The 22039-nt window shown below is 32.5% G+C and overlaps 1 pseudogene across 1 annotated transcript in view; it reads right to left on the bottom strand.

The window, feature by feature from the left end:
- Positions 1–19766, bottom strand: part of LOC148274339 (proline dehydrogenase 1, mitochondrial pseudogene) — a 50919-nt pseudogene extending 31153 nt beyond the window's left edge. Inside the window, exon 1 of the transcript XR_015824314.1 lies at positions 19173–19766. The product of XR_015824314.1 is annotated as a proline dehydrogenase 1, mitochondrial pseudogene (transcript). The remainder of the gene's footprint in view (positions 1–19172) is intronic.
- Positions 19767–22039: the final 2273 nt, after the last annotated feature.

Below are 22039 nucleotides of genomic sequence, written 5' to 3'. Positions count from 1 at the left end.
GCATTCCTAGTAAGAAGTCAGTCGGGAAAAGCCACGGGTAATATTTATACTCCCTGAGATACTGATAGCGAAGAGTTTTTTTCTGCACCCTCTCTATCATTAAGGAATACGTGGTTTCATTTGGCGACCAAATGATGGAACTAAATTCCAAGCGACTTCTTACCAAGGAGTTATACAACGTTTTCAGAACTTAAATATTTGAAAAAATCTTGGCAGAACGAATCCAAGCATATTAAGGGGATTACTGCGTAATGATATTATATGTAAATTAAATGATAACTTAGCGTCAAACAGCACCCTGAGATCCCTGGACGTCGACGCTCGTTCAAGCTTTACTCCATCCATGATATAACGGAAATAAATTGTTTTGGACGCTCTTGTGTACGACATGACCAAACATTTAGAGACATTGAAGAACAGTTTGTTTCGTTTGCTCCATTGTATAATATTTTTTTAAATCGTACTGAAGTTTCAAACAGTCCAAAGGAGTTTGTATTTCACAAAAAATTTTCAAGTCGTCAGCAAATTATAAAAATTTGAAATATTTTATTTAATTGCTAATGTCATTTATAAATATTATGAACAACATAAGTTCTAAATCAGATCCCTGGGGCACTCCCGTGGAGGTTTAAAAAATCGCAGATTGTGACACATACAGCTTTCGATCTATAAGATAGCTTGAGAAAGATCTCAGAAGAATGTCACTGAAGCTAATCTTATGAAGTTTCTGAAGCAAAAGCTGGTGATCTACTTTATCAAACGCTTTTGAGAAGCCGTTGTACGACAAGTTAATAATCTAAATTAAAAAAAAATGTATTTAAGAGGAAACGCAGTCTCATTTTTTTTTCATCACAACAGGCCAGGGGTGGTATTCTGAATCTTCTCTACCCCCTGGAGAGTGATAAATTCGTAGATTTTGATTTTTTGCATGTGTTTACACTTTGCCTCATACCTAGCCACAATGATGAGTAAACGTCAAATGATATATGCAACTGTTTAAAAAACGGAAAATAACGAATACGGTTTCCTCAATTCAACCTAATTAAGTGTTTTGGGTAATGCTTAAGGTCGCCATAGTGGTCTTAATGAAACATTTTGTATTTATTTTTATGTGTTCGTATTTGTTTGGCGTTTAATCATCAGTGTGGCCATAAATGAAGCAAAGTTTAGGTGCATGCAAAAAATAAAAACTCCCAAATTAACCACTTTCTAGGGAATAGAGAGGATGCAGAATACCACCACAGGAGGCCCAATTACAGACAGCCGTGAATAGGGAAATATCACATGCTACGAATACCGATAAAAACATGAGAAATAGATTTAGAATAATTAATTGTATTTTTAAAATCAATATTGATATTGTGGAGAAATGTTCTCATACATACGAGTAACTTTAAAAAAGAAAATATTAAAAAAATATGTCACTAACACGACATGTTTGGCATTGATAGTTGTGACGTCAAGATTTGTTACGACGTTTTAAAAAAAATGCATGGTCAGGAACAAAGTTGAAAATAAACATGATTCGTGACGTATTAGGGGCGTGGCCAATGGAATGACCGTTTTTGCGGGAATTCAAAATTACGAATTAAAAAATATTTTTTATCATATAATACAAAGTATCTAACAAAGTATAATACACATAAATTACATTCCCAGTGGCTCAATCACAAATAACTATCGACGTGCTGATACGCGACGTGATAACAATTTCTCGCCATGGTTGTTTATCGTATTCGCGATAATAATGGAACATCCGTGAACACCTGATATTAAATGTCAAAATATTTACGTTTCGCGACGTGTAATCCTGCTGCGCAGTCACATATTTGAATTTCACCGGTGTAAATATGGAAAATATTCCAAAACTGCAATTTTCATTTATTTATTTACTATTTACTATTTATCATGCAATTTATTGCATTTAGCCAGCGGTTGGCAAGCCAAATGTCAAGAAAAGCTGTTGCCATAGTTATTGTAATTGAATTTTTTGGGAATTAGATACTCCTTACTATTTTGCAAATGCAATATATTATTTTTTTATGGTAAACGCCGATTTTTCGCCAGTAAACTTTATTTATTTACGAGAAAAACAAAAAACAAACCGACACGAGCGTTGACTTAGAGATTACACACGCGTTGACTTATGACTGCGATGACTTAAGCATGTTCTTTATGATCACTCAAATGTTTAGCATATTTTTAAGCACGTCGATAGTTATTTGTAATTGAGCTACAGGGGTTACCATAACTCAATTTGGGACCTAATAAAAAAAACATTAATGATATTAAATATTACTTTTTAAAAATAGATTAATAAATATTTTTTAACATTAACGTTTCCCATTGCGTAAAAGAAATAAATGATTCTTGTGTACATAATAGGGAGTGACGTCTTATTGAAATTAAAAAAAAAAAAAATCACGATTGCTTTTTTTCTATATTGATTTAATTTTAAAAAATTCCTCAGTAAGAACAATGATTTGGTCCTGTTTTTATTTTGTGTGTGTGTTTAAGAAAGCCACACAATGAATATAATAGAAGCAATCCCTTTGTACAGACAGAAGCTTCCAGAAAACGAATACCAGTTTGCAAAGAATGACAACTTTGAACAATTTTGTCAATGCGATTTTTTGTCGTATACACGCATACATAATTGAATATAGTTATGCAGAAAGCAGCCAGCCATAGAAAAGAGATAATACTACTTTCGTGAAGAGTGAATAATCAAATCTACACAACAGTTTGAATGAATAATAATATTTTTAATAATATATCCTAAATTAATATGGTAAATAGCAAACTCAAACATTTGAAAAATCAATGCAGTAGAACTCCAACTATCCGAATCATTTGGGACTCGGCCCCATTCGGATAATTGGGTTTTTCCAGAAGAAATAGTAGATTTGAATTAATTTCTGTATGTATGTAGAAAATTAAAAATTAGCTTTTAATTAACTAAATGAAAAGACAACACCTTTACATGTTAAGCGTAGTTAAAAGTGCAGTACATAAGTACAGTATGTACTATGTACGTACCGTACTGTGAATGTAGGGCATTGCTTGCTGAATTTTCGTGAGCAAAGTGAGCTGTTTGACTGTCATCATCCGTTTTCGGGCAGCTAAGTCGATATTTTGCGAATCGCAGTAGGTTTCTGTCTTATTTTTTTTTCTGAAATTCTGAAAGCGATTCGGATAATCAGTGATTCGGATAGTCTGATAGTTGGAGTTCCACTGTGTATGAATATTTTTAATCAATAAGCTTTTTTTACACAACTTGGGTCCAATTGTGAATCTAAACCATCCAGGGAAATTGAGATAATACCACTTTTGTGAAGAGTGAATAATCAAATCTACACAACAGTTGGAATGTTCTTTACTTTGACAAATGATAAATAATACATACGTTAGTTTTTTTTATAATACAAAAAAATATTTTATTGTGTATTGGACCAGTTTTATTGATTGTGTAGCCTGGTTGACCACACAACGTACTATGTGCATTTTGCAGAAAACAGTCAGATCTAATATTGACCGATACCTCATTCAAACTTTAAATGTATGCGATGAAATTCTGTATTAAAACTTATTTTTTTATTACAGATATTTTTTAATTAATGAATTTATAACGTTTAAATACTTTGTATTCATCCATCTTAATTTATTTAAGAGGACCAGATTCCTGGAGGGATTATTCTTCCCATCAGCATCTAAGCCGTAAGATTTTCCTAGTGCCGTGGGTATTTTCTGCAAATTGAGAAACGCCGTTTTGTGATTAATACTATTTTCAAAGGTTGATTTTTGCAGTTTTTTTTTGTATGTGGTTGCAAATTGTGTGGGTATGCATTGGTCAAGTATTGTCACAACTTTTACATTATTTTACCCACAACCATTGTTCACTTCCCGCCTCAGTATTCTTTATCACCCGCCACATTAAGACCTCGTGTCGTACATTGCGCGTTTAATTCTTCATTACAAAACTTTGTTTCCACCAACCATCAGTGCTGAGCTCCAGATCAGGGCCTGCCCTCGTGTTAGTGCCGCCACTAGTGTCAAGTCCGATTCGACAAGTCCATCAAGAACGAGAACCAGGTTAGTGGCATCCCTTCCTAATCCATCTCATTTGCTGGGGTTGTGACCGATTGACACTGCATACCGCATATTGAGGAAACTAACTAATTTTAAAATTAAATGAAACTAACTAACTAATTTTTTAATAATTCATTGCCCAAAAAAAATAATGTTCAAAACTCGTTTATTTTTCGTAGCCGCTCCAAATTTAATTTACTTTGTCCCCATTTAGATATTTTTAATACAAAATTTTGTGACTTAAAAAAAACTTTTTGAAACACTGTAAAATGAAACATTTGTCAGTGTGTAATAAGTTTATGTTCCTTTAATTATGTTTATTTTGTTATAATATCAACATTATTAATTGGTCCACTATATTATGAAAATCCCTCTCCTCCACTCCTCCATCTATTTCCTCATCCCTTAACCTTCTTACGAGCTCTTTTTTTCTCATGTCTTAAATAATATATTATTTTTCTCTTTACTGTGTAACACGTTCTCTCATTATATTTGTGAAAAACTTTAACTGGATGTATGTACTATTTTTTACATTTTATATTCTTATATAACAACTGTTATTTTTCCTTTATAAATAAAAAATAAATAAAAATAAAATAAAATAAAATTTAATTACAGTCCACTCCGCTCAATAACATCGTAGAAGTCCTAGAGCTTCGCCCCACTATTTCGCACCGGGAATTCATTTTCCCACCAGTATAAAACCGGCCTGGCTGTTTTAGCAGAATATAGAATTATACTTACTACACCCGATAATACATATATATCTTTTTTCAAAATTGTGGGTTGGCTACTTTCTGCATAACTACGTTTAATTGTAATAGCGGACCCGACAGACGATGTCCTGCCCAAATGTTGGCTTACTGGTCCAGCGAACGTTTTTTCGACATTTGAATTTTAGATAAACTATATACTAAGTGACATTTTACATTGAGTTTGACATTCCAATAATTTTGGTTTGTGTATTTTATTTTATTTTAATTTACTAATTTACTTATAAACAGTTTATGACACATTATTTGAGACGTTGTGATGAGTTGGGGCGAGTAATTAATTAACACAGACATACAATATCACCACAAATATAGTAAAGGGCCAGAAAATTAGTATTAATTAAAAAAAAAAAAATGGCACATCAATATGGTAAACAGCAAACTAAAAATTCGGAAAATCAATACAGTAGAACAATTATCCGAATCAATTGGGACCGGACTCCATTCGGATAATTGGGTTATTTTCGTAAAAAGGTCTATTTTAAATAATTTCTGTATGTATGTAGAAAATGAAAATGAATTATTGAAAATGAAATATGAGCTTTTAATTAATCAAATGAAAAGGCAACACTTTACAAGTGCAGTACATTAGTACAGTATGTACGTACCGAACTGTGAATGAAAGTCATTGCTTGCTGAACATCTCTGTCAAAGTAAGTTGTTTGACTGTCATCACCCATTTTCGGGCAGCTAAGTCGTTATTTTGTTAATCGCAGTACGTTTCTGACTTTTTTTTCTGAAATTCTGAAAGCGATTCGGATAATCAGCGATTCGGATAGTCAGAGTTCGGATAGTTGGAGCTCCACTGTGTATTCATATTTTAAATAAATAAGCTTTGTTTACACAACTCGGGTCCAATTGTGAATCTAAACCATTCAGGGACCCACGCAAACACACAAAACATAAAAAAAAAACATCAAAAACGGTTCAGCCGTTCAGGAGGCGTTCAGTGACACATCTACACACGTGCAAAATAATAATATTTGTTATATAAAGATAACCGGTCATCAGAAATGAGAGGGTATTTCTGGCTCCATAAAAGGGAGATATTTATTTAAAAAATATATTTTTCTAGCAATAAGCGTCTATAAAATAGAGTACAGTAAAAAAAATATTTGCAAATTATTAGTAGCTTAAAACATATTTTTAAATTTGTAATTTTGGATTCCCGCAAAAACGTCATTGCATTGGCCGCGCCTTTAATACGTCACGATTCATGAATCGTGACGTGTTCATTTTCAACTTTGTTCCAAACCATTCCAATTTTTGATGAACACCGTCACGAATCTTGACGTCACAACATTGATCCAAACGTGTCGCGTTTTTCTAGTGACATATTTTTTTATATTTTCTTTTTTAAAGTTATAAATGAAAACATTTCTCCACAATATCCATATTGATTTTGAAAATACAATTAATTATTTTAAATCCATTTCATATATTTTTATTGGTATTCGTAGTACGTAATATTTCCCTACTAGGGATTTATTATTATTTATTTATTTTATTTAAGTTATTCAACATTTTCTACAAATATGTTTCTGAACATTGTCCACCTCGTGGTCAAACGGATAGAGCATTTGCCTAAGATGCAAGAGGTCTAGGGTTCGATTCTCGACATTAAATATATATTTATTTAAAATGGCGTCTTTCCATTGGACTGGAATTTGAAACAAAAGACTGATCAACTTCATCATTATTACTTAATCATAAACAGCATTCGATAGTTTGTAGGGCACTAAATTGTCCAATCAAACGCAGCGTATCTAGATCGTATTAGGTATTTTTACCCACGCGTTTTCTACTAATACAGTGCCCTATGCACCATTAGAGTAGAAAATTAAATATTGAATGAATTAATGCTTTTCGAACGTCGGTGAGTTTTCTTTTCTAGAGCCCGGGAAAATTCTCGTTTGCCAAGTTTGAGAGAAAATTGGAGCGTCATACAATTCCAGTGATGTAATCTCAAAGCGACTCATCAGATGTTTGTGTGACGTCAGAGGTGATGTTTTAGCGTCTAAGATAGTGACGGTAAGGAAACTATCAGCCGAACGCGTGCCAAGAATAATCGTTGCAAGAAGTTACTCTATACTGTATATGTTGTGTACGTATATGTCCTCACAGAACAAAAATAAACTAGAGCATAAATTAATAATATACGGTTTAAAGAAAAGGTGGCCCAACCATAACGCTCGATGTTAATTGTAAATAAAACAAAAAGTTTTCAGAGAAATATCTTTTTTTAAAATTATGTTTTTAAGTGTTTACACAGTATCTAGAGTTTCATAAGTAAAAACACAGTATATATATGACACACTGTTATATACGAGTACTTATAAACAATTAACATACTGTGTTTTTAATTATGATAACTTACAGTTTTTAATAATTAGCATAAAGTTGATAAATACTTATAGCGTCATATCTCAAAAGAGAACTTTTGCATATAGCTGCCTTCATGTTTATTACTGCAGTATTGATGTTCCAAAGCTGTGCGTTATGTATATTTGAAAATCTTAATGTAAAATCTATAAAACACCTTTGTAACTATACTCACGTAAACATTATTCTCTACCCTCCGTTACAAATACAAGAGTCACTAGATACTTCACCCTGATGCTGCCAAAAAAATAAAAAAAATACAACCTTCGGTCGAAGAGGATTGGCCTACTACTCGGTTAAAGTGTACAATCTACTTCCATTATCCATAAGGACAATTAGTAAGTTCTCACAATATAAAATTGCTATTAAGAAATGGATAGTGGAGGTGGGTTGCACACGGATCGATGAGTGGATCAAGCCAAATAGGTAAAATGTGTTTACTGTTTATGAAATTTGGTCTATTGGTCTATATAAATTTGTTATGTTTTTATGATTATTTTAGTTTTCTATTGTTTATTATGTTAATGATAATTAGGTTAATTAGATTAATTTTGTTTTATTTTATTAATATTATTATATTAACTTTGTTAAATAGCTAATCTTAGGCATGTTTTACATTTTGTAAAATGTTTCCCTCGGCACGGGACACCCCAGTGAGGGAACATTATTCTGTACAAAAAGAAAAATACAAACAATGTAAATGTATAAATGAATAAATGTACCATTAGGTGACGATAAGTAATTATATATTAAAAATATGTGTATCATCATCGTCATTCCATGTCCGCTCCCTAGTTGGAGCAAATGGTGTCCACGAAGATTCTCCAAGCATCTCTATCGGCCGCCAGCTCCGAGATAGAGCAAGTCAGGTTCGTGTCCCATAGTTTTGACACGAACTGACGAAGAACAGTCAGCAGTGGACGTTCAGGACGTCGAGAACCTGACGCCTTGTAAAGCAGGCAAGCGTGGTTACGGCTCTCGGGAGGCATTCGCAGCACATGGCCAAGCCAACCGTATCGCCTCCGTTTGACCGTTATGACCAGAATCTTATGCGGACTTAGAAGGTAAAAGATCTAGGCATCACTTTTGTTAATTTTCTGACATTTCATGATCAGATCGAAACAGTTTGTAGTTGTTCGTTGAAGATGTTAGGATTCGTCTTGCGTACTGCCAGGGTTTTTGGTAGAACACGAGTACTGAGAATTCTTTATAACTCGTTGCTGCGAAGTAGACTCGAGAGTGGCTCGATGATTTGGGGACCGTGTGAGTTGGAGTACTCTCTTATGTTGGAGAGGTTTCATAAAAAATATCTTCGGTTTCTCTACATGAGGGAGTCCGGATATTATCCATGGCTTTATTCCACTGAGTTCCTCTAGGATATGCTTAGTTACAGCAGTTTGGAGACCAGAAGGAATGTGTATTTAAGTACGCACTTCTTTCGATTGTTGCGCGGTATTGACAACCCTGAAATTATGCGGAACATTAGCTTATATGTTCCAGATAATTACCCTAGACAGCGTAAAAATAGACTGTTCCACATTCCAATATACAAGACCAATCTGCCAATGGTCATGCCCGTAGGAAGTGCTATCTCTATGTTGAACAATATTACTTTGGACATAGACATTTTTCACGTCTCTGAGGGAGTTTTTCGTTCCAAGATTTTCTTACTTTTTTAACATATTATTCTCAGGATATTAACTATACTTATGTGTTATTTTTATATATACCTAATTGTACCTTGTTATTTTAATAATTTCTATTTGCATGAATTAAGATATTCCATTTTGTAATGTACATATATATGAATAAATAATTTTTTTAATTGAAATTTAAAATTGATAACAGTTGTCACCGGAGTTTGCTGCGTCCGTTTTATTATTACTTAATTCATTACAAAGTCAAACCACCGCACACCTAAAATTCTTCTATGACACCTATTCTCAAAACTCTGTATACAATTTTGCTGTATAAAATAAATAATAAAATGTTTTGCACACCCTTTCGTCTGGAGAATTTGAAACGCATAATGCAATACTTGTGAATATATTTTGTTTAAAAAAGAGGCTGCTTAGAGTCATTAACCGTCTGCTGCAGAGAAGGTCAATCTTTTTCTTACAAGAGTTCGAATAATATTGTGAAGGTCGATTAAAATAAATTAGGCGAGTGCGGTTAATTCGCCGTGCAATCTACAAAAAAATGGCTGAAATAAGACAAGTGACGTTTCGCAGAGGTGTTAATATTGTCGGATAAACATTAAAATGAAAGATTTGAATTTCTTTATGATTTTTAGTATGAAAACACACACGACTATGTTTTCCTTATCTTATGCATGGTATATGTATCTACAGTGTTATCTGGAAGCTGTCCTCTTTTTCACACAAACCCCGGCCGCAAAACAGCGTCTCTGTATTCCTTGTAATAAGTCTCGTGCTCTTTCTTATACAGTAAAAAAGATTTATTGCTGTATCGGCATCACATTCATTCATGTAATAATTCTTCGCATAGTAAGGATAAATCTGGTGTGGTCCCGCGGACTCACGGCTCAAAGGTCCGTGGTTCGAATCCCACTCTACCCCAACTTATTTCCCATTTTCTAATAGTGAGTTGTTTACAACTCGTTGAAAATGGCTCCCGAAATTAAGTATTTGGGGAAATCATAAGAACGCAAATATTTATTTTACTACGGAAAAAAAAAGTTTATATTTTATGTAAAAAAATCGTAGTCAATAGATGTAAAAATGTCCATTAAAGATAACAAAAAATGCAAATACATCACATTAAAAAATTGGAGAGATGTTTTAAAGCTTGTATATTATTGTTACATCACAGCCACATAATAATTAAACAGCTGCATGTTGGGCGCCCCTGATAAACTGAATGCTCAAATTAGTTATAATGCACCATAATGATTCCTTCACGGCCGCTAACCACAACTGGTTCAATGTTGCCAGGTAATTGGCGCTAAAAATATTATTTTTCAATACGTGCTACATCTAAATCAGACGTCCCCAAACTTTTTTGTCTCGTGGACCGCGTACCTATTTTTTTTAGTTTTGGGTAGACCCGCTGCGTTCTTACCATTGCTTTTTTTTTACTAATGTACAATATTTTGAGTGCGTCCAAAGATTTAGCCACCTAGGGAGTCATTAAGATTGACAAATTACAACAAAGAATTAAGTAATTAAAAAATGAATTAAGAATCATTATTTTTGACTGCGATACGCTCTCACTTGCCATATAATGATGCTCGCGCTTTCACAATTTGATATGTATGCTTTTTATTTAGAAACTTCGCTGGATGTCTTTAAACCTTATCTTTATTATGTTATTTAATCATTTTTGACTATTTGTTTCTGTAAAATAAATAAAGATGAAGAACATTTTAGAGAAGGAATGTGGTAGTTTAGGGATTTACAGGGCTTCCGACTTGTCATTGGCTGGTTTAAGAGGCCACTTTACATACCATGTAACATTAACCATTTTGCCATTATTTGAACACTCATATTTATTCTATTCTTCCGTCTGTTGATATTAGTGAAGTAATATCCAAATGAACTAAAAACTATTAAAACTAATATATCAATAAATAAATTTTAAGTAAATTAAAAGAAATTTTTTGAACAAGTGTAAAAACTGCATTCAATTTTAATTAGTACAAATGTATTATTACTTTCTGTTTTTCCTTTAATATCCTTTATGTTTTTATTTATTTTCTCATGTACTCGTATATTAAAAATTATAGAAATTCTAATAAATAAATAACTATAACAGTGTATGTCACTCTCCAAACACAAAAGTAAATATCTTTTTTTGGAGAGTTACAGTCCAAAATTTACTAGATGCATAAAAGTTGATTTGCATAGAATAAAAAAAACATGCACCATTTATGAATTATATTTATTAAAAAAAAAAAAAGACCTTTAATGCTGTGAAAAAAAAAATGCCTTGCCTCACATATTTCTTTCTCTCAAATGTTCTTCATTGTTCTTGTAATTTGTAAAACTTTATTTTTATTTTTGAAGCTGACACAGAGCTACTCATTTTAAAGCAAAGACAAACACAGGACAGTCAAAAATACTACATAATGGACTTAAACACTACAACGACCTACCTTACTACTTGAAAACTTTTAATGGAGACAAATTTAAAATCAATCTGAAAAAGCACATGATGACTGAACTAACTAGACTAGACGAGACATAAAATGACTAGACAATATTAAATTTCTAATGTAACCCTAACGGGTTTTTTAAAATTGTAAATAAATTTTTAAAAAAAAGGGTTTATTGTAGATCAGAAAATATCTAGTAACTTTAATATTAATTAATAATAAATGCAAATCTAGAAACATTTTTACATTAAATAATTACACAAAAAAACACTGCGTGACATGAAAGGTTCTGTTAGGGGAATTAACTCATTTCAGCAGGTAATCTTAGACATAAAAGTTGTGTTTTTTTTAAGCCAACCAACAGGCTTAAGTAAGCCCTAATAGATTGGCATTAATGAGTAATACTTCATCTAAACATTTTTAAAATCTACTTAAATTAACAAAGTGTATAATTAACAAAATGTATGTATGTATATAGCATAATCTAGGCGGAAATGGCAAGTGTGACATCGCGAGTCAGGAGAGACAACACCGCTTGCTTCTTAAATGCCTGCCCTTGCTGTAGGAACACATCGACAATACCATTTGGTGAGATTTCGTTCACTGTTCTGAGGATCCTCAGCAGAGGGGAAAAGAATCCGATGTTAGTTTTATAATTTCCCACAGCAAAGACAGGATTGGTACGCAAGTTACAGCGAGGTACATTAAGGTTTATCTGAGCAAGGATATCATGGGCATCTATACAGTAAGATTTAGTTTTTATTTGGCTGTTTATCAAACAATCACATGTCCACATATAAATTACTGTTCTTCCATTCTTTTTTGTGCAATGAAGGGGAAATTAAAAATATGCAAATTCTTCAAAATAAGGCGATGAGGATTTTTCTCAAAAGAAATATGTATTCTAATGCAGAAATAATACGAGTATGGGAAGCGTAGAGAGTTCTTTTTTAACGCGTATTTAGTACGTAAATACGCGCTAAAAAAAGCATTCTCTTTGCTCGCGAAAGCGTTAAGAATACCATCCCTGGGGGTTGATTTGAACCAGTTTGAGAATGACTGATCTAAATCATAGCGGTAGGCAACTCAGGCGAAATAACACTTTTTTCACTGAACCTTTTGTAAAATATATAACGCATATAATGCAGATTGGGGGACTTATTGCTTTGCCAATATCTTCCACCGACTAAGCAAACTGGTGTAAGTTGGCCAGGGATTTTACTTACAGAATTTGAAGTCTTTAGATTAGCGGGCAGATAACGCATGTTCCTAATATTTTGTATATAAGATATTTAATTTATGTAGTGTTTGATTTTTTCCACAAAAAAAAGTCGAAAGATTGCCATCGACGGCCTTCCAGGATGGCGCGAGCCCGCAGGTGTAAAGATAAGATCTTTCGACTTTATTCGGCGGAACTAAGGGGCGCTGGATTGACGTGGAAGGAGGCGGATGCTGGCTGGCGGTGGGGTCTCCTGGAGGACCTTACTGGTGATGTCCAAATTCCCTACTTAAGAGTGGACGTGGAAAAGAAGAAGAAGATTTGATTTTTTGAATAATGAATTATTATTTGGATAGTTATAAAAAAATGTGTTTTTCTATACTCTTTGCGTATCCCTACGAGGAAACGGAGGTATGGTTAATATTTGTGTAAAAATTACTCAGTCATTTTATGCATATTTTAACTTGTTTTGCTTCTTTTTTTCTTTTGTTACCTACCAGAAATGGGAAAAAAGAAAAGTATTTTTATACGTTATTTTCCCTTAACTAAATCATAAAAAATTGTATACAAAACGTTACACGTCTTTTCGTGATTTAGAGAATATTGTGACGAAAGTGTAATATTATAAAACCCAGACAAATTCTTAAAGACGACATTTAAAACTGGGTCTAATTTGACCCAACACCGCCACGCACGTATTTTTTTAACCAGCGGGTTTTGAGAGTTATAAGAATAACCTACTAAGCCAGTATTTAGAGGTTTGACAGTAGGTGGGATAGAGAGGGTATGGAAGCCACAACACCCAGACCAATGAGGAACTTCAGCCCTATGGGAAATTGGACACGAAAAATGTTTTCTTGCGCGCGGTAAAAATTAAAGCATTAAATTGTACGGCAAAGTTTCTTGAAAATGTACGATTAAAATATTTTAAGAAAAACGCACTAATCTGAACGACGTCACTGATTCATATGAACCAACCAATGATATGAGAGCTGTGAAGGATATCCGGTTTGCTTACCGTAAACGAACCAATCGGAAGAACTGACAGAGATGAACTTCTGACGTCACACGCGGAGTTATTTCAGAAATACAAAACTTTAAAAAATCATAGCGCTGATTATACGATATATAAAAAAAAAAAATTAAATTTAGCTTATTTAAATAGCCTATTAACAAATAATAAAAAAAGACACTGAGCTTTCTCATTGAGAAAAAATGTTTTTCGTTTTTTTTTTACAGCTGGTTTCATAGTTGACCTTTTAATTAACAGCGCCACGGCGTCTGTCAAATTAACTAAAATATTTTTATTATTCTGTTTAAGTACCTATAATTCTCCCTGTGTACCAATGTATTTATAAAACTCTTAAGTAAGTATATACTTATATTTACTAACATATAACTTTAATGAACTTTTCGATACTACGGCTAATAAGTTCCCAAAACTCTTAGGTTTTGTTAGCAGAACATCTATAGTCCTTAAAATATAGCTTAATTAGGATGACACCTGTCAAACTAATTTCATAAGTGATGGGAAATTACTGATCACTGATCAAATCAATTTTATCAGTTATTTCATGCAATCGTGAAACTCTGTTTCCGAAAATTGATATAAAAAAGAAAAAACAAGCCTATTGTAGTGTGTTTAACATAATTGTTCACCAAAAAATGAGACATTTATACTTTTTTCATGAACAACATAAAACGAATATTTTTTTTATTCAAACCATTTGTCCCATCTCTAACGTTTTTGCAAATTGATGTAACCTTGTAAGAACGTCGTTAATAATTAGGTTTATTTTAGTTTTTTTTTTAGTTTTAAAGCTGATTTTATATTTTAATGTTGATTTATGTTTCAAGCATTGTAACAAAAAATAAATGAACACGCCAGATACAAATGATTTTTCGTGTGTCAATATAAATAACACTTTTGACGTTACTATGAAGTTATGACGTCACTTTTTCTGACAACTGTCATTCTAATCATGTTACATTTTAAGGACTATAGTGACTTTACTTATATGTCCACAGTTAAAGCACTCTATTGCTCACTTGTTCGTCCTCTTTTAGAATACACCTCTGTGATCTGGTCTCCCTTCTATGTAGGCCGGATAAATCATATCGAATCGGTGCAACATCGTCTGCTAAGAAAAGTAGCATGGATGATTGGCCTCGAGAGGGGAGACTACACTTACGTAGAAATGGAGTCGATGTTCAAAATCTCAAGTCTACAAAAACGTAGAAATAATATTACTCCACATTCATGATCAATTTACCAAATGGCTTAATTGATGTTCCATCGTTACTGGAACACGTGGCATTCAATGTTCCGATTCGTCGATTGCGAAATAATGTGCTGTTCCTCGATCAGCACAGCGCAAACTATGGCTTGCATGCACCAATGTCCTGATTGTGTCGCATTGTAAACTCGAGATAAGATCTGGAGTTTTTTGGCCGAAGTCTTTCTAGAAGTCTTTAAAAAATCACTAAGATAGACCAAATGTTGTCTCGAGTTAATAATAATTATTTATTTTTTTGTCCTAGCTTTATATTTTTGTTGTTGTATTTAATTTCAATTGTACCTGTATATATTATAAATAAATGTATTAACCATTGTTAAATGAACTAAATAAGACCATAAATATATTTATAATTCATGAATTATTATGGCTTAACACGGGCACAGCCTAAAAAGCCCTAATAAGTTCATTAATATTTCGGGGGCTTAGGGTCATAAGGGCGAAACTACAAAAAATGCTGTTTTGTGTTAAGTACTAATCTGATATCCAAACAAAATATCCTGTTAGTGACAAAAAGATGAAACTCATCCGATAAGTAGTTACCTAGATAAATTTGTGTGAAACTACAAATGAAGCGTTTTGTTTAAAGTCAGAAGAATAAAACACCTTTTACATCATTTTGTTAATTTACTAATGTAAGCGCAAGTTAGGGTCATATAGACGAAAGCGTAGTTTCATATTTTTGTCTCTAAAACATTTTATGCTCTATTAACTGTATTTTTTATTTTCTTTATTTGTTACCCTTAAAAGACAGTATTATTTTTTAAAAACTGTTTTATCATTTATCTCAAAACTGTGTTTTTGTAGTTTCGCCCTTATGACCCTTAACCCCCCATTTAAACGAGTGTAATTAGAATGAATTAATTAATAAATAAACATTATAATATTTACTGCTACTACTACCATCAAGCCATTTCTTCGTAGAGATAGGCAGAGAGAATGGACCGCCACACACGTATATCTTGGCATATATTCCTAGCTTCTTCCACATTCATACATGCCCTTCGGTTCTGTCTGCTTTTGACACGACCAGACTTAAGATTTTGGTTTATCTGATCATGCCACGTCTTCGTTGGTCGTCCTCGTCTCGTGATATTGTAAATTTTAGCCATATATACTTGTTTTACCATTCTTTCGTCGTCCATTCGTTCTACATGACCAAACTTTAAAAAAAAAATAGTATGCAGTGAAAAAATATATACATTAATGTAATTGCGAAATATATTTGTCGCTTTATCTATTAAGTCGCTAATGCGTGAACCTTACAATTTTGTAAACTTTTTTGAAATGTTCTCATTTGATTACGCTATTACAATATTTTGCTATATTCTCCAACGTTAATATTATAACATCGTAAAATAGGCAGTTAAAAAAAAAACCTAGATATAAATAAATCACGCCTATTTTTGTTAATTTTACGTGCAGTTCCTACCGAAAAAATATAACATATAAAAAAAAAATATTTTTAAAAATGCTCCTACTTGTAGGCAAACAACACAGCAAAAATCTATTTTTACCCTATAAAGAATACGATAATTTGAGTATGTCCAAAAGTTTGTAGACAAATATTGGATTTCGCCCCCTAGGGAGCTAAAAGGTTAAACCAGCCAATGACAGGTCATAAGCCCTGAACTGCCTAGACCTCCATATATCCTCTTCTAAAATGTTCTCCACCTCTTTTTTACATTTTTATTTATTTTTAAATTAGCTTATATCTTCCGTGCGCGGGAAAAGGGGCTTAAGTCATAAAATGATCAAAACGACTTAAGTAAGGGAGCTATTTTTTTTGCGCATTTTTTTGTGTATTTTTCATAAATTATTGATACTAATCAACCGTTGCATTACAGGTCACGAAGTATTTAGTCATACTTTTTTCAAATTTTTTTCGATTTTGTGATCCAAAAGGCTTAAATCAGGGAAACAATAAACATAAATGCAAAATTTTAAAAACACAAAATGTCAAGAATAATTTTCGAAGTATGTAATGACAAAATACTCAAAACAGTTGAATCCTTATGATTTGGCAGCTGTTTTTTCAATTTTTAGACACGCTCAAAATTTTGATTGGCTCTCCCGAAAAATCGACTATTTCGACTTAAGCCCCTTTTCCGCGCACGGAAGATATTACAAAAAATACATAAGATAATATTTACACTTACTTTATTTACATATCTATTCTATTTTATATTTAGCAGGGATAATAATTCTTAGGTATAAAATGTCATTTTTTAAAATGTATGTAAAATGTATATGTAACCAAAATATGTTATACGCAACTACTATGGGGAACAGGATATCGAAATGACATAAACAGACTACAAAGACAACAAAATAAAATATCAAAGTTAGTATATGACCTTCCCTATCTAATTGCAACTAGAGAACTTTTTAAACAAACTAAGCAATTAAATATTTTTTTTTTTTTTATTTATTTATTTATTCATCCAAAATTACAAAATTAAATATTTATGAACTTATGAAGGCTTTTTTGGCTCTGCCCGTGTCAAGCCACAATAAATAACAATAAAAATACATAGTAAAATTAATTAGATCAAATTATAATGACATAGAATCACAATCTAGAAAAAAAGGTAAATGTAATCAATAATCAAATTCCAAAGAATACAATGCAAAAAAGATTATCAGAAATAATTTTTAAAATATAAATTATACAAATTAAGAATCACACATAATCAAATATACAAAATAGTTGTATCATTAAAATCAACAAAATAATAGTAAAATATAGTAGTATTAAAAAAAAATAACACAAAATAAGAGCATGATTTAAATCAACAGAAAAAGAATATATAAATAAATATAAAAAAGCATAATTAAAATGATAATTGAGTTATGTTTTCTAGAAATTCACTCAATTATAGTAAGAAATATAAGGAATAGGAGCAATAAATCATATGCCAAATAATAGTACGTACTAAATTAAATTATACAAAAATACATAATAAGAAAAACATAAAAATTATCAATATATATAAAAAGAGTATGGAAGGAAAGCTGATTTGTAAATTTTTGCTAATTTAGTACTTTAAAAAAATTGACAACCTCGTCCCTATCGATACAATATAACTGAACTCTTTCGACTAGAATCATTAAAATTTATCCATAAATTAGCCACTAATGTAATTGTAGACAAAGAACTAAAACTTGTAAAAAATTGTAGTCATAATACGAGAATATCAGAAAAATATCATAAACAACTTTCTGAAACAAAACAAGGACAATGATGACTAATAAACCAGGGACAGAAATTATACAATAAACTAACAGACAAAACTAAACAAAAGACTCAGACAAACTTTTCAAAAGATGTAAAAAATATTATTTTGAACAAAGTATGATTAAAAATGTTTATATTATTTTTGTAAAATGAATGTAATAATCCGTAAGGGTTTATAAATAAATGTTCAAATAAAAAAATTCCAATTAGAGCCTAAATTTGTTACTAGGTATTTATAAATCGTCAAAACAGGGTGTGTGTGCGTGTGAGAGTGAAATATATAAAGAGAGAGAGGCGATAGAGGGTGGGTGTGTTTATATATGATAAACTGACACACTTTTCGCAGTGTATTCAATTTTTCAAATGTTACTCTTGATCATATTATTATTATGATCGTCAAATACATGAAAGCAGATTTCTTAAGGGTAAATTGAACACAAATTCAAAAGAAAACTATGATGTCTAATGAATGGTGATTACATAAACGTCTGCCCCGTCTTCGGTTGTCAGGCGCCATCACACCCCGCGACATAATAATTATATGTATATATTATCTACCCCCGTTATGTATCTACAGCTGTAGAGTTCGATTCAGACTTCCGTGCCAAAAAGTGGCGTAATATGTTCTCAGCGATCGATGGCATACCGGTGTGCGCGCGCACAATTTGACTGTCCGAAAACATTTTCACGGAAAACTGTCATTCAAATATAATGCAATTTGCTGAAAGAAAACTGCGCTTACAAAGAGACAGAATGTTCGAGAAGTTCGTGCGTTTTAAAATTGTGTCTCTTTTATGCTTATCCGCTACTAATGGAGCATAGGGCACTGCATAAATGCATCAGCGGCAGCGTAATTCAATCGTTTTTACCAGAAATAAGAAAAGTCTGAAACATATGAGCGTCCGGAAAAACGTTTTTCCGCTACATATTTTACGTCAATTTAGCCGGGAATTGAATCTGTGAGCTTATGCACGGTAGATAAACACGAGAATCACTAAATTAAGAGGCAAAAAATACAATTTGTCAAATGAAAATCGTATTATGTTATGCAACTTTTTACCTTCATGTTGTTTTCGACGAGGTATTCGATGGAGCATATCTGGAACACGAAGTACGCCCGTAGCAAGTCCGCTGTAGTTTTGCTCTTGAAAGCGGCTACGTGATTATCAAACGAGAGGTCCAGTGGATCTTTGGGACCGGGGTGAGCTGCAGGATTGTTAGAACAGGCCGCTGGCGCGGGCTTAGCGGGAGTCGTGGACTGAAAGCTGCACTGATTAATTTTGTTCACGATCGCACTGCACAGGCGGGGGTCGTTTACAACGCGGTTGTACTTAGCGGGAATGTTCCCCGCTACCCCGAGCCGCATCAGCGATTGAAGGATGGCCATTTTAGATCGATCACAGGCGAGAATCAAAACCAGACGCGGCACGACCGGCGTACGAGGACGACAGAACGCGACTGAGCTGAGACCGAACTGAGGCTACGTCACAGCGCAAGACTCCGCCGCGCAAAGATCGAACTGCGACCGCCACAAACCTACGTCCGTATATATATATATGACAAATGCACACAATATTTCAACACAGCGTTTAATTGACTTTCATTAATTATCTAATCGAGTCGGGTTTTCTGAGCTTTATCGCCCGGAAAATCGTCTGACAGTTCGCGTTTTTCCGAAACAAATGATAATGATTTTGAATTTGTGTGAAAATGGTGGAACGCGCGGTGATTGGCTCGCAGAAAGGCGTGTCATGTACGGAGCTTTTGATTGGCTGGATGGGAAATGTCAAACTATTCTCCTTTTATCTAAAATACGTAACTGAAGTCACATGTTCTCAGCCGTGCATATTTTTGCGAAAACCGCTTGGATACAAGTCAAGTTTTTACTCATGGCTGAAATTTTATAATTATGAATAAATTTAGACATTTCTAAAAATATTCTCTTAAGTATTTGGCACCCAGGAAGGTATGAAAGAATACTCAAATATACAAATTAAAATGAAAAAGGTACCTATCTTACTGGTACAAAGTTTTTTTAACCAATGTAATTATAGATAATTATATAATAAAAAAACGCTCTACCAATTTATTAATTATTACACAAATTTTAAAATGTCAAGACCTTAATTTGTTGCAATAGAGACAGCTGGCAAGACAGCTGGTTTAATTAGCCATTATACACATTTGTAAAATTCACTATTCTGTCTATGTTTTAACATCCACATTTTCTCAACTCTTGCATCACTGTTGTCTTTTTTGAAGTAAAAGAGCTGAAACTTTTATTAATACATGAGTGCGATTCATTTCTTCGATGCAACAAATTTAGATAGTAATAACTCTCTAGGGAGGAAATACAGCCTGTCTACAAACATTTGGGCATACTCAAAACATTTATTACACTTTTTATACATATACAGATATAAAGTTTATATACACATGCATAAGGGCGGGCATATTGTCTTAAAGCAATTTCTTCCTACATACCCAAACCGCTCAGTTTGAGAAAATCAGTGGTAAATGAACATATTGTTGGTATATTTTAATATTTTCATGATAAAGCAAAATGTTGGCAAAAATATATTTTTAAAGAAGTTAAAATTGACTAAATATCTACACTATACTATGAAAAGAGGATGTAATGTACCTGGCTACCGCACCCATCACACGAATTTATCTCTTTTCCATGTACCTACAGTTCGCACCAACTATGCACAGAACTCTCCTCTGATTCGCTTGACGCGTAATTATAATTCATTTGTCAATAACATAGACATATTTAACTGCAATAAACTCACTTTTTAAACCAAAATTAAAAAAACTATTATTTGAAAAAAATTATGTTTCTTTATAAAAAAAATAATATTTTTACATTATAAATTTAAGTTGTTTCTTTTCACTCATATCAAACACACACTTATCCTGTCCCTAAACCTACCCTCACACCCATATACAATTACACCTATTCACATACCTACCAAAACCACACTCCACTTTTTTACACACGCATCCTCACACAAAAAAAAACTCGCACACATGCACTTCTATGAATTATATCTAACTGAACTGGATTTTTATAATTGTATTTATGTGGAAAACTGATTTGGCTCTATTTTATGTTTTTTTTATAATGTTGTGTATATTTTTTTGTATTGATGTTGTTTTTCTGAATAAACAAAATTTAAATTAAATTTAAAATGTGGTAAAAAAAAGAAAAAGAGGGATTAGAAGGGAAAAATTCAAATATTCAGAAAGTGAACATTTCATACGTTATTTGAATGTAAAGGAACTTCAGCCCCACGGGAAATTGGATACAAAAAATGTTTTCTTGCGCGCGGTAAAAATTGAGACCCTTAAATTGTAATGCAAAGTCTCCTGAAAATGCACGAAAAAAATTTGATAAATATTTTTACAAAAACGAACTATTTTGAACGACGTCACTAGTTCATATGAATCAACTAATAATAAGAAAAGTATAGAAGATTTCCGTTTTGCTTGCCGTCAATGTACGAAATGTCGAGATCTGTTGAGATAAGTGTTAATAAAAAAATCAAAGAAAGACTTTTACGTATGTTTGGACAAGTAGAGCGAATGGACAGCTAAGAATATTTACGAAGTAAATATACACAGATGCAAAAATCGAGGAAAACCGAAAAAAAGTCGTGAGATTTGGTGATGCCATGAAAAAAATGTTTTACTTAAATTTTAAATATTTATTCATAATTTAATCAATATTCATAAGATATCTTTTTCAAGCCCCTTGAAGTATGTTATTATGAAAATGGCGCTAAATAACTTATTAATAATAGTAATAATTAATTTTTGAAGACGGACACGTCGAAAGTCGGAATAGTCGGCGCGCGTGTATTAAATGTATAAATAAAGAGAAAACGAGGTATATTGTATGTAGTCATGTTAAAGTACCATTGT

Source organism: Micrasema longulum, unplaced genomic scaffold (assembly GCF_059751315.1).
Source record: "Micrasema longulum isolate JH-2025_06_02 unplaced genomic scaffold, ASM5975131v1 h1tg001676l, whole genome shotgun sequence".
NCBI lineage: Eukaryota > Metazoa > Arthropoda > Insecta > Trichoptera > Brachycentridae > Micrasema > Micrasema longulum.
Note: the sequence above shows the minus strand (reverse complement) of the source record. Positions and strands in the feature narration are given on the sequence as shown.